Source organism: Hyperolius riggenbachi, chromosome 12, assembly GCF_040937935.1.
Source record: "Hyperolius riggenbachi isolate aHypRig1 chromosome 12, aHypRig1.pri, whole genome shotgun sequence".
In the NCBI taxonomy this organism is placed as follows: domain Eukaryota; kingdom Metazoa; phylum Chordata; class Amphibia; order Anura; family Hyperoliidae; genus Hyperolius; species Hyperolius riggenbachi.
Window position 1 is genome coordinate 58903080 of NC_090657.1, and position 15019 is coordinate 58918098.

The window sequence follows — 15019 nt, forward strand, 5'->3', positions numbered from 1 at the left end:
CAGTGTCCACTCACTCTCCAACTACAGAAGGGAGCACAGCCTTATGCTCACCTCAGTGCCCACACACTCTCCCTGTATGCTCACCTCAGTGCCAACACACTCTCCCACTACAGAAGGAAGACAGCCATATGCTCACCTCAGTGCCCGCTCACTGTCCCACTACAGAAGGGAGCACAGCCGTATGCTCACCTCAGTGCCCACTCCCACTACAGAAGGGAGCACAGCCTTATGCTCACCTCAGTGCCCACTCACTCTTCCACTACAGCAGGGAGCACAGCCGTATGCTCACCTCAGTGCCCACTCACTCTCCCACGACAGAAGGGAGCACAGCCGTATGCTCACCTCAGTGCCGCTCACTGTCCCACTACAGAAGGGAGCACAGCCGTATGCTCACCTCAGTGCCCACTCACTCTCCCACTACAGAAGGGAGCACAGCCTTATGCTCACCTCAGTGCCCACTCACTCTTCCACTACAGCAGGGAGCACAGCCGTATGCTCACCTCAGTGCCCACTCACTCTCCCACTACAGATGGGAGCACAGCCGTATGCTCACCTCAGTGGCCACTCACTCTCCCACTACAGAAGGGAGCACAGCCGTATGCTCACCTCAGTGCCCACACACTCTGCCACTACAGAAGGGAGCACAGCCGTATGCTCACCTCAGTGCCCACTCACTCTCCCACTACAGTAGGGATCACAGCCGTATGCTCACCTCAGTGCCCACTCACTCTCCCACTACAGAAGGGAGCACAGCCGTATGCTCACCTCAGTGCCCACTCACTCTCCCACTACAGAAGGGAGCACAGCCGTATGCTCACCTCAGTGCCCACTCACTCTCCCACTACAGAAGGGATCACAGCCGTATGCTCACCTCAGTGCCCACTCACTCTCCCACTACAGAAGGAAGCACAGCCGTATGCTCACCTCAGTGCCCACTCACTCTCCCACTACAGAAAGGAGCACAGCCGTATGCTCACCTCAGTGCCCACACACTCTGCCACTACAGAAGGGAGCACAGCCGTATGCTCAGGGGCGCCTCTAGCCTTCTTGTCACTCCAGGCAAGAAATCCTGTGCCCCCCCCTAAAGATAAAACAAAAATCATATACATTATAGAACACTTCACACATGATATAAGCCATCAGAGAAGGATAACTATGAAACAGGGCCCTGGGCAAGATAACACTTTGCCCTCCACTGATGGTCACCTGGCTCATTTAGTTAGATTTGGTGGGGGCTAGCAACCACCAGGCCCCTAAACTCTCTCTAGACCCTAGGCAGCTGCCTAAGTTTACCTTGTGGATGATCAGCATTGTATGCCATACAGCACATGCTGCCAGTATGCTCCTCAAATAAATACAACACCCACACTACAAGTTCCAATGTCAGTCACATTGCAAGATTGGATTATCAAGCTAGACATTCTTCCTTTCAGAATAATTTTTCACAAACATTATGAGATATGCAAATATGTTACCACCTATTAGGGTAGGACTGGAGTGGGTATATCATGACATTGAAGGGCTGATATGGTAAGGTGGTTTAAGGCACAGTGTACACCGAGCGGTTTTAGCAGCGATCCGCCAACCGCATCTGTCTGTGAAAACGCTTGGCTAATGTATTTCCATGGGATGGTGCACACCAGTGGTTTGAGGTTTTTAGCAAACTGCAAACGTGCCTCCTGCTGCACATTTGCTGTTTGCAGAAGCGATTCTGCCTCAATGTAAAGTATAGGAAAAATGCTAACCGCTCTGAAAAAACGCTAGATCAGAGCAGATTTCCAGGCGTTTTTGCTACAGAAGCTGTTCAGTAACAGCTTTTACTGTAACAAGATTTGTAATCTGCTTCACAAAAACGCTCGGCATGTTTAGAAAATGTCTCTAAACATGCCTAGAATCGCTCTCTGAAATCTGCTCCAAAAACCTCTAGCGTTTTGAGGATCTGCTAGCGGTTTTGGTGTGCACTGGGCCTAATGGTTTGATTCATAATCCATTCTGGAGAGAAGCACAGTGTGTTTGTAGTGTAAGTGATACAAGAGAAGAGAAGTAGAATGGAGGGAGGAAGGGTAGTAGAGGGTCAGAATTGATGACATGGATGAGCAGATATCTATGAGTAGAATAGAGGCTCAGTGGGTAGCACTACTGCATTTCAGTACTGAGTCCTAGGCTTGAACATTGGCCAGAGTAAAATCTGCATGGAGTTTCTGTCTTCAGACACTTCAGACATTTCCTGCATCCTCTAAAACATACTAATACGTCAACTGGTTTACCCCAAAACAATCCTATATTGAAAATATTAGACTATAACTGTGGTAGGGATTACATTGTGAGCTCCTCTGAGGACAGTCAGTGACATGACTCTGTAAAGTGCTGCAAGAGATGTCAGTGCTATATGAATACATAATAATAATATGGTAGGACATTAGACTATGACTATGGTAGGATTAGATTGTGAGCTACTCTGAGGACAGTCAGTGACATGACTATGTACTCTGTAAAATGCTGCAGAATGTCAGTGCTATATGAATACATAATAATAATATGGTAGGACATTACAGTTTGACTATAGTAGGGATGAAATTGTAAGCTCCAGTGAGCAGTCAGTGACATGACTATGTACTCTGTAAAGTGCTGAAGATGTCAGTGCTACATAAATACACAATAATAGTTCCAAATGCTACTGGCTCCCCTGAAGAGTGCTCAGACTATTGTACATAGTTGTGCACATTGTTCCCCAAGTAGCAGTTGTTTGGTCAGAGAGACAGTGGGAGAGGGAGCATGAGCAATGGGTGAGGGCGAGCAAAGTTAAGCTCCACACTCACCACAGTGACTGCAACAACACAGGAAGATGGATCCAGCGAGGTGTCCCCTCATGACAAGCGTCCAGCGATTCATCTTCCTGCCAGCGGGTATGCAAGATGTCACGTGACATTACAGGACGGTGCCAACGAGAAGTCAAGCAACCGCAGTACTTTACGTGGTGTCGTCAAGGATCTTAAAGATCCGCTCCTCAGTGATGGTCACTTTTCACCATACAACGCTAAGCGATGTCACAACATCGTGTAAATGACTACTTGTCGCTCAAAAAAAAAATTTGATGGACATCGGGAAAATCATTGGAAAAATCGTGAGGTGGTACATATCATTAGAGAGAGGGCACACAGACAGCATTAATGGAAATACATTATTATGCCAGCTTCAATTATAAGTAGTGATGGATGTAATTACACACATTGCTTACATGTCCATTATCATTGTTTGAGCTTTAGATGCTGCCCTCCTATTCACTCTCTCACAATGAAAGACAAAACCTGCAACCCCCACTGTGTCCATTACACACTTCAAACACTGTCCTTGTGAATTCAGGGAGAAGTGCAGCCTGTGTGTCCCAGAGGGGAGAGGATCAGATGATCCTACCACTCCATAGCTAGTCATGGCTGGCGAGCGTCCTGACATTTAGACATGCCAGACATTCTAGCAGCAGAGCACAGGGCTGTCTGCAGAGTTTACTGTTTGTTTGTTTGTTTGTCTTGCTCGCCCTACATTTGGGGGTAGGGCGCTGTCACCTCTGTACACTGAATAGTGAGGGACTGTCTCCAATCTTTCTATGGATCCTTATTAGATGCATTCCTAAAAACACTTGTGAGAGTAGAACAGAGTAACCAAGCAGCTCAGGGTGACCCAAACTACTAGGAATGTATAGGGGGATAAAAGGAACCAAAAAGCCCTCCTACTAAAAAAGTAAAGCTAGGTGTAATTGCCTTCTTAAAACAGAGAGTAGAAAACTTTCTCTACATACCCTTAAACGGCAGTCAGTCACTCAGGCTCAGAAAGGTTGGGGCAGAGAACAGTTATAAACCAGACACCTTCTTCTTAGGGAGTATCTATAAATCTGAACTCTGAATGATTCTTTATCCTTGTAAGGTACCTTGAGGGTTGGAGACCGATGTGCTGGAGGTAGCAGCTCTTGCAACTTACCAACGGGAAACCCTGGAGTGGAAACAGGAATCTCCAGTTGGCACGGGGCAGGAGCGCTTGCAGGAAGTCACTGTAGCGCTCCCACAGGTTGAGTCTGGTACTGCAATGACTCAAACACCAGGTAGACTTGAGGACTGAAGCAGATCCAGGAACGGGCACAGGTCTGGCAGCAAAGCGGGTACTCAAACAGGCGGTGGTCGGCAGCAGAGAGGGTAGTCGTACTTGGAAGAGGTCGGCAACAGAGCGGGTAATCAGACAGGCAGTGGTCGGCAGCAGAGAGGGTAGTCGTACTTGGCAAAGGTCGGCAACAGAGCGGGTAGTCAGACGAGCCAGGTTCAGTAACATCAGATCAGGGCAGAGCTTAGTCAGCACACGGGAACACACACACTCACAGAACTTGCTGCAATACTACAGCAACCAGAGTGTGGTGCTCTCCAGGCTTAAATAGGCCGTTTGGGCGTGCCCAGCGTAACGTACGACGCGCGTGCGCAGAAACGCACGGCGCCACGCAACGCCCACGTCAGAGCAACATGTACAAACAGACGCCCCTCACGCGCGCGCGCGTGCACGCGGCACTCACAGCAACGCCTTCCGGCGCCATTGCCTGCGCCGCCCGACGCGACGCGCATGAGCGCACCACGCCAGGCCGCCGATTATGGAGACCGGCCGAGATGCCCCCGGACGCCTGCCGACATCCGTGCGTGCCAGCCGCCTCGCCTGGACAGGTAACTGACCGTGACAATGCCCCCTCCTTAAAGGCAGCCTCCGGATGCCCTCTGATACAGGCTTATGAGGGTATTTCCGATGAAACTCCTTAACTAGGCGATTAGCATGAATATTAACAGCTGGCTCCCAAGAGCTCTCTTCCGGACCATAGCCTTCCCATTTGACCAGATACTGGATTTTTCTACCTCTTCTCCTAGAGTCCAGAATAGCCTCCACCTCAAATTCCTCTTCTCCATCAATTTCAATAGGTACCGGAGGGCCCACATTGCGATCTGGAAAAACATCTGCAACTGCTGGTTTAAGAAGAGACACATGGAAAACTGGGTGGATCTTGAGAGTCTTGGGAAGTGTGAGCTCATAAGCCACTTGACCAATCTTCTTTTTTACAGGGAAGGGACCGATATACTTAGGTCCCAGTTTGCGTGAAGGACCTGGCAATTTCAGATGTGCAGTAGATAAAAACACAGTATCTCCCACTGTTAATTCCAGCTCACCTCTTCTATGGACATCAGCATTTCTCTTAAACGCCTCTTGTGCTTTAGCCATGTTGTCCTGAAGAAGCTTGTTATTGTCAGAGAGGAAGTGGACTAGCTCCCCTGCAGCTGGTACAGATGCCTCTGGAATTAGATTAGGCAAGAAGGTGGGATGAAACCCGTAATTTGCAAAAAACGGGGATTGTTGAATAGCTGAATGACAGGAATTATTGTAAGCAAATTCAGCCAAAGGTAACAGATGAAGCCAATTATCCTGTGTAGTAGTCAAAAAACACCTGAGGTACTGTTCTAAAGTCTGATTTGTTCGTTCCGTTTGTCCATTTGACTGAGGGTGGTAGGCCGATGAAAAATGTAATTGTATATCCAGTAGTTTGCATAATGCTCTCCAAAACCGGGAAGTAAACTGAGTCCCTCTGTCAGAGACTATATCTCCTGGGACACCATGCAGCCGAACAATTTCTCTGATAAAGGTAGTAGCTGTTGTTTGTGCAGACGGCGTATTATGCATGGGTATGAAGTGCGCCATCTTAGACAATCGGTCTATTACCACAAAAATGGTGTTAAATCCTTCCGAAACAGGCAATTCCACAATAAAATCCATGGCAATTGAAAACCAGGGTCTTGGAGGCACTGGTAGAGGATCTAAGAGTCCCCATGGCTTCAATCTAGATCCTTTGGCACAACAACAGGTTCTACAGGCTCTCACGTACTCTTTACAATCCTTCCTTAGATCAGGCCACCAAAAGGAACGTTGCACCAGCTCCTGAGTCTTGGACACCCCAAAATGACCTGCCAGTTGATGGTCATGACACAGTTTTAACACTGATGTGCGAAGATCTTGAGGAATAAAGATTTTATCTTCATGATACCATAGACCATCCTTGAACATTAGAAATGACTCATCTGTATCAGAAAGCCCGAATTTACTCTGCTGAATTTGCTTGACCAGATCAGGTTGTAGAATCAGGAAATTATGACTTGACAGAATTGTATCTGGACAAACTGGTGACACTTCCTCCTCCGGAAACATCCGAGATAAGGCATCTGGTTTGATGTTCTTAGACCCAGGTCGATATGTTATGTGGAAAGAGAATCTAGAAAAAAAAAAGTGCCCATCTTGCTTGTCTGGGGTTCAGTCTCTTAGCAGTCTTTAGATACTCAAGATTTTGATGATCCGTGTAGATCAAAATAGGGTGACTTGCACCTTCCAGTAAGTACCTCCATTCCTCTAAAGCGTTCTTAATTGCCAACAATTCTCTATCCCCGACATCATAATTCCTCTCAGCAGGAGTCAGTTTCCTAGAGAAATATGCCACTGGATGTAGCAGGAATTTCACCCCTTGTCTCTGAGATAGAACTGCTCCCACCGCCATTTCAGATGCATCCACTTCCAATAAATAAGGCAAGGCAGGGTCAGGGTGTCTAAGAATGGGAGCAGTTGTAAACAATTCCTTGAGTCTTTCAAAAGAGGCTTGCGCTTCAGTACTCCAGACAAATCGTTCTTGCTGACGAGTAAGTTGAGTGATAGGTAAGATTATTGCTGAAAAATGTTTGATGAACCTGCGGTAAAAATTTGCAAAACCGATAAACCGTTGAACTGCCTTCTTGTTCGTAGGAGGTGGCCAATCGATGATTGCCTGAATCTTTTGTGGATCCATGGTAAATCCTTCTGCAGAGATGATAAGACCCAAGAACTGAATTGATTCTTTTTCAAACTCGCATTTTTCTGCCTTTACATAAAGTTTATGCAACCTAAGCCGAGACAGAACTTGACCTACTTGAGAGCGATGAATCTCCACTGAAGGCGAGAATACAAGGATGTCATCCAAGTAGACGATAATGAAATGATCCAAGAAGTCCTTAAGAACATCGTTAATGAAGTGTTGGAAGGTAGCTGGGGCATTACATAGCCCAAATGGCATGACCCGATATTCGAAGTGACCAAATCTAGACCTGAAGGCTGTCTTCCACTCGTCCCCAGCCCTTATTCTTATCAAATTGTATGCACCTCTAAGATCTAATTTGGTAAAGATTTTGGCTTCTCTTAATTTTTGAAACAGCTCAGGGACCAAAGGTAACGGGTATCGATTCTTGATTGTGATCTTGTTTAATTCACGATAATCGATACATGGACGAAGAGTCTTGTCCTTCTTTTCTACAAAGAAAATCCCCGCACCCGCCGGGGAAGTGGATGGTTGTATGAATCCTTTTTTGAGATTTTCTTCTATATATTGTCTTAAGGTTTCTTGTTCAGGATCAGAAAGGGGAAACATACGACCAAAAGGAATTGGTGCTCCAGGATGTAGGTCAATTGGACAGTCGTAAGGACGATGTGGGGGTAGCTGATCAGCCCCCTTTTTATCGAAAACATCGAGATACTTATGATATTGGACTGGGATGACTTCTTGCAATGAGGAGGTGCATAATAATGATCCTGTTGGAGCAGGTACATGACATTGTCTGCAATAACTGGACTCAAATGACACAGAACCAGATGACCAATTGATGATGGGATTATGTGCCTGAAGCCAAGGTAGTCCTAAGATAACAGGGTATACTGGGGAGGATACTAGGTCAAACTTTAAAAGCTCCTGATGATCCTGGTTAATGCTGGTAAGGATGGGTAAGGATTCAACTGTAACAGGACCTGAGCTTATGCCGGAACCATCAGCAAGATGGATAAACAATGGTTCCTTGCGAGGTTGTGTCGGAAATTGGTGAGTAGTAGCATATGTAATGTCCAAAAAGCAACTGCAGGCTCCGGAATCTATGATGGCGTGTGCATTAAGGATTCTTCCTGGGAGCTGGAAAGAAACAGGTATAGACAAAAGATTAGTAAAAGCTACCGTAGGCTGGGTTGGAGAAGCTCTGATGAAAATTTCCTTACCGGAAGGTCGGACAGGACAAGCTCTAAGGAAGTGACCAGAAGCTCCACAATACAGGCATAGGTTGCATTGACGGCGTCTCATTCTCTCTTCAGCAGATAAAGATGGGCGGATAAGACCTAATTGCATCGGTTCAGGCTGATCAGAAGCTGGTGCTGTTGCAGGAGCCGGAGTTACAGAGGATGGGAACCATAGTGGCCGGGCGGTGTTTTTCCTTTCCAGAAGACGCTCTCGAAAGCGGCGATCCAGCTGGATAGCCGCCTTGACCAATTCCTCCAGAGTATCAGGGACTCCTATTCTTGCCAACTCATCCTTGAGTTGGTCTGACAACCCCATACGGTATTGGAACTTTAAGGCAGACTCGTTCCAATCCGTGTCCGCGGCCCACCTTCTAAACTCCGAGGTGTACTCCTCCACCGGTCTGCGTCCTTGACGTAAATTTTGTAAGGAAGACTCAGCAGTAGCAATACGTTGCGGGTCGTCATATAATATCGCCATAGCTTCAAAGAGTGATTGTACAGAGGCAAGAGTCTGATGTTTTTGCTCCATCAAATGATGAGCCCATGATTGGGGTTCCCCTTGAAGTAATGATATAATAAATCCCACCTTTGTTTCTTCATTAGCGAAGGTCCTTGGTTGCAGAGCAAAGTAAAGTTGACAGGAGTTCCGAAAGGTACGGAATTTAGTGCGGTCACCAGAAAATCGATCAGGCAGTGGTACTCGGGGTTCAGGAGCTGGTGGCAAAACTGGAACGGAAGCTGGAGTAGGCGGAACTGGCTCTGAGGCCACAGGAGCAGAATGGCTAGGGGTGACTGCAGCTGAACCATCACTGTTAGCAAGTGTGTTGATACGTCCTTCTAGTCGAACATGTCCGGCCTGTAGTTCTTTGAAAGCATCAGTTAAAGTAGCCATTTGGGTGCAAAGAGTGCTCAGAACATTCGCTACCTCAGCGGTCTCCATTTGGCTGTAGTATTTTGTAAGGTACCTTGAGGGTTGGAGACCGATGTGCTGGAGGTAGCAGCTCTTGCAACTTACCAACGGGAAACCCTGGAGTGGAAACAGGAATCTCCAGTTGGCACGGGGCAGGAGCGCTTGCAGGAAGTCACTGTAGCGCTCCCACAGGTTGAGTCTGGTACTGCAATGACTCAAACACCAGGTAGACTTGAGGACTGAAGCAGATCCAGGAACGGGCACAGGTCTGGCAGCAAAGCGGGTACTCAAACAGGCGGTGGTCGGCAGCAGAGAGGGTAGTCGTACTTGGCAGAGGTCGGCAACAGAGCGGGTAATCAGACAGGCAGTGGTCGGCAGCAGAGAGGGTAGTCGTACTTGGCAAAGGTCGGCAACAGAGCGGGTAGTCAGACGAGCCAGGTTCAGTAACATCAGATCAGGGCAGAGCTTAGTCAGCACACGGGAACACACACACTCACAGAACTTGCTGCAATACTACAGCAACCAGAGTGTGGTGCTCTCCAGGCTTAAATAGGCCGTTTGGGCGTGCCCAGCGTAACGTACGACGCGCGTGCGCAGAAACGCACGGCGCCACGCAACGCCCACGTCAGAGCAACATGTACAAACAGACGCCCCTCACGCGCGCGCGCGTGCACGCGGCACTCACAGCAACGCCTTCCGGCGCCATTGCCTGCGCCGCCCGACGCGACGCGCATGAGCGCACCACGCCAGGCCGCCGATTATGGAGACCGGCCGAGATGCCCCCGGACGCCTGCCGACATCCGTGCGTGCCAGCCGCCTCGCCTGGACAGGTAACTGACCGTGACAATCCTTGACTTAGCAGAATGCTATTTGTGAAAAGAGCAGAGTATCCAAGAAGCTCAGGGTGACCCAAGCTACTAGGAATGTATAGGGGGATAAAAGTTACCAAAATGCCCTCTTACTAAAAAAGCAAAGCTTGGTGTAATTTGCCTTCTTAAAACAGAAGGAAATCTATTTCTCTCCAGTCCCTTACAACGGTCTTTCAGGACAGGAATTTTTATTTCCCCTTGGACTGACAGTAATTTATTGCGCCTTACCCCATCAAAGCCGCTCCAAGCCGCTGCCTGGGTGGTCAGTAGGTTAAGGCGCCCCTGCGTATGCTCACCTCAGTGCCCACTCACTCTCCCACTAGAGAAGGGATCACAGCCGTATGCTCACCTTAGTGCCCACTCACTCTCCAATGAGAGACTGGATTCTGCTTGAAGGTATTTTGGACCATTCCTCATTACAAAACATCTTAGTTCATTCAGGTTTGATGGCTTCCGAGCATGGACAGCTCTCTTTAACTCACACCCACTGGCGTAACAATAGGGGATGCGACCCCTGCCGTGGACCCCCCTAGGGCCCGCTTAGGGACTTTTGGGGGGCAGGAGGGGTCGCAGCATAAGAGGAGATTGTGGCAGATCGGTGGGGAAGGGGGAAATTCCCCCCCTCCTCCCTCACCTCAGGCTCTCCTCTCAGCACTCTCCCTCCTGCAATCATTGGTGGTGTTCGTGGCAGCAGCGGTGGTGGCGGCAGGATGACTCATTACCTCCTTCTCGCTGGAGCTCTTCCGTTCTCTAAGTGCTTCATTCAACTTCCTGTGTAAACAGGAAGTTGCACTTAGAGAACGGAAGAGTTCCAGCGAGAAGGAGGTAATGAGTCATCCTGCCGTCACCGCCGCTGCTGCCACGAACACCACCAATGATTGCAGGAGGGGGAGCGCTGAGAGGAGAGCCCGAGGTGAGGGAGGGGGGGTGGATTTCCCCCCTCCCCACCGATCTGCCACACTCTCCTCTCCTGCCCCCTAAAAGTCCCTGAGCGGGCCCTAGGGGGGAGGGCCCAGATTATTTTTTTTGCAGGGGGGCCCGGGGATTTCTAGGTACGCCCCTGCTCACACCACAGATTTTCAATTATATTTAGGTCTGGGGACTGAGATGGCCATTCCAGAACGTTGTACTTGTTCCTCCGCATGAATGCCTTAGTGGATTTTGAGCAGTGTTTAGGGTCATTGTCTTGTTGAAAGATCCAACCCCCGGTGCAGCTTCAGCTTTGTCACTGATTCCTGGACATTGATCTCCAGAATCTGCTGATACTGATTGGAATTCCTGCGTCCCTCAACTTTGACAAGATTCCCAGTCCCTGCAGTGGCCACACAGCCCCACAGCATGATGCAACCACCATATTTTACTGTAGGTAGCAGGTGTTTTCTGGAATCCTGTGTTGTTTTTCCTCCATGCACAACGCCCCTTGTTATTCCCAAATAACTCATCAGTCCACAGCACCTTATTCCAAAATGAAGCTGGCTTGTCCAAATGTGCTTAAAGGGGAACTTCAGCCTAAACAAACATACTGTCATTAAGTTACATTAGTTATGTTAATTAGAATAGATAGGTAATATAATCTTTTACTCACCCTGTTTTAAAAGAACAGGCAAATGTTTGTGATTCATGTGGGCTGCCATCTTTGTCATGGGGCAGCCATCTCTTTGGTTGAAAGGAGGTGACAAGGAGCAGGAGACACAGTTCCAACTGTCCTGTGTCCTGATTACCCCTCCCAGCTGCACACGCTAGGCTTTAAATGTCAAATTCAAAATGTAAGAAAAAAAAATTTGCACCAAAACAGCAGAACGAGAGCAACAACATCAGAAATCCCATCATGCTTTGCACAGCATCAGGGGAAAAATGCCCGGGCAGTTTTCTTCTGTGCATCTAAAAATGAGGCTTGTATAAGAGAAACAAAGTTCTGATGCTATGAAACTGTTAAAGAAACACAAGTTTTGGTGCTGGTCTGTGGGTTGACTCTGACTGTTCTCACTATTATATGTTCCTAACTGGGGAAACAGACAGCTGAAATCTCTGAGACAGCTTTCTGTATCCTTCCCCTAAACCATGATGGTGAACAATCTTTGTCTTTGTAACGATTGTGGAACTTTCTCCGTGATCAGCGCACAACGCGTGCGCTGATACGGCGGAAATCCTCCACAAGCGTATATTTGCAGGCACCCAGCAAAAGGTGCTACGCACCCTTAGAGGGAAAATTCCTGTCGGCAGATGGCGCTGGGGAGTGCAGACGAACCAATCCTCTGTACCTCCACAAATGCCAGACAAGAATTGTACGAAGCGCAGAACGCAATCGCAAGAGAGGCGATTGCGAATGAGACGAGCAAAGGGACAGGTTGTATGTGTGTGCGCCAACCTAGTCGCCACCCCGCGACAGAGCACACACAACAGCAGATATGAAACAGGAACGCGAGAGGTGCGATCGCCAGACGTGACACAAGGCAGATCAGGACAGAATACGAGGTTAGCAAAGGCACAGCAAATAATACAATGAGGAGATACGGAAAATAACAAACGCTAGCTAACCGCGAACACCGCACTCATTCGCAACAGTGCACGCGGTTATGCGCGGTCTCCACGTGATAAGCACAATAGAGACAAGCACGCCTAACTAACCATTAACAGACAAACATGAAACAGAGGACGCGAGCGCTTGGTTAACGGTTACCTCACCGAGCCTCCAGCAAGCGTAGCAGACAAGACAGACACACGAAAGCAGGGACAAGCGAGAGATAGGATCCACAGCACTAGCGAAAGTGGCTAGCGCGATCCAGGTACAGAGTAGCAGAACAGAAGGATCCACAGCACTAGCGAAAAGTGGCTAGCGCGATCCCAGGAGACAGAACAGAAGAGATAGCTGGTAGCAACCGCTGCACCAGCTATACTCCAAGAACAGAGATCAGAACCATTTCCTGTCGACCACCGCTGGGACAGGACAATAGCAACAGAACAAACAAACAGATAAACAATGCTAACTGCACTAGGGAAAACCTGCCTAGCGCAGATTCAGGAATTACTCTAAGCTGATCTTCAAACAGAGAGTAAGGCTGACACCCCACCAGGAGTGTTACATAGGACGAAATCCTTATGACCAGCGAAGCATTGTGGGAAAGACATAGTACTTATAGTACACGCCTCTAATGAATGTGGCCAGGCAATTTGCATGACAACGTATGCAAATTCCTCTGCAAGCACAAGCTGCAAAACTGACAGAAGCTCTTCTTTCCAGAGTCCTGCAGCATGCAAACCTAAACAATGGTCAAGAAGCTGCCTGCCTGCCTGCCTGCACAGGCAGCTGAGCAGATCATCACAGTCTTCAGGTCATTTGAAAGTTGTTTTGAGGGAAACTTACAATTGACCCCCTTAAATACTCTTTATCATAATTGGATTCACCTGTGTATGTAGGTCAGGGGTCACTGAGCTTACCAAGCCAATTTGAGTTCCAATATTAGTTCTAAAGGTTTTGGAATCAATAAAATGCACCTGCCTAATTTTGTGTAAACAATTATTGCACGCTTTCTGTAAATCCAATAAAATGTATTTCACTTCTCAAATATCACTGTGTGTGTCTCCTGCATGATATATTTAACTGACATTTTTTATCGTAACAACTAACGATTTTTACAGGAAAATTAACAAGGTTGCCCAAACTTTCGCATTCCACCGTATATGTGTTTTTACATACATGCGGCCCATACACTTTCATTGGCAACAAAAATACTAGTGTTTTCCGCAACGCTAACGTTTCTGCTTAGTGTGTTCTTAGCCTGAATAATTAATTACCATTTGCTATATGTCATGATGGCTCCTGTTTAAAGGGAACTTGAAGCCTTCTGAAAATGACAAAACAGATACTTACCTAAGGAGAGGGAAGGCTCTGGGTCCTATAGAGCCATCCCGTTACTCTCCTGGTCCCCTGGTCCCAGTTCTGTCACCCCTGTTAGCAATAGCAGTCTTAAGGTGCCCATACACAGTACAATTTTTCATTTTCTTCAATTAGATAATTTATTTCGATTATTCTGTTAGATCGGATTTTAGTAGATTTAGAAAATTTTTCCAGCACGTCCGATGAGATTTTTCTTGAAAAATAATAATCGGTCGAATTCCTTGATCGAAAGAAAAAAATGTTTTGACTTTCATTCGATTCGATCATTTAGATCAGGGGTCTCAAACTCAATTTACCTGGGGGCCGCAGGCGGCAAAGTCAGGATGAGGCTGGGCCGCATAAGGAATTTCACAATCGCGGCGCATTGCCGCCTCTCTCACTCTTCCTTCACAGAGAGGGGCGGGGAGAGGCGGCGATCCGTGCAGCGATTGACGTCAGGAGGGGCAGAGCTGAAGCTGAAAGCTCTGCCCCATCCAGGAAATGCCGGCGGATTGCGATTTGGGGGCTCTGCAGCCCTCGTTTAGCGGCGGGAATGCGGCGGATTACTTGGGAGCACTGAAGCGAACTATAAGGAAGCTTTTGCTGGCGAGGGCCACAAAATATTGTATCGAGGGCCGCAAATGGCCCGCGGGCCGCGAGTTTGAGACCCCTGATTTAGATCGAATAAACGTGAAAATCGAACATTTTTATTGTATCGTGTATGGGCACCATAAGACCGATGTGTCGGAGCCTGCACTCTTCTGCCGGTTGAGGCTTCGGAAGTCTTCAGGCGCATGGGTGCTCCCGAAGACGGGCGGCTCCGTAATGTGCATACGCAATTACGTTCTCTTGCACATGCGCAGTATGGAGCCTCCCATCTTCCGGAGCACTTGGGCTCCTGAAGACTTCCAAAGCCTCCAACGGCGGGAGATTTGAACGGGGGAGACAGCATTGAAACGAGGGGACCGTGAGAGGAGTGGGAAGACTCTATAGGACCCAGAGCCTTTTCTCTCCATAGGTGAGTATCTTTTTTTTATTTTAAAATCACTTCAGGTTTGCTTTAAAGTAAACCTGAGATGAGTAAAAAAAAAATGTATACATTCCCGGGGCTTCCTCCAGCCCCCTTCAGGCTGGTCCCTTTCTGTCTTCCTCCACCGCATGGATACTTCAGTCGGCGGCCCGGCAACTTTGCGAGTCGGGGCATACTGCATGGCCTGGCATGGCCCGGCCGCGCACTAACACTCTGTTGCGCTCCCATTGCCG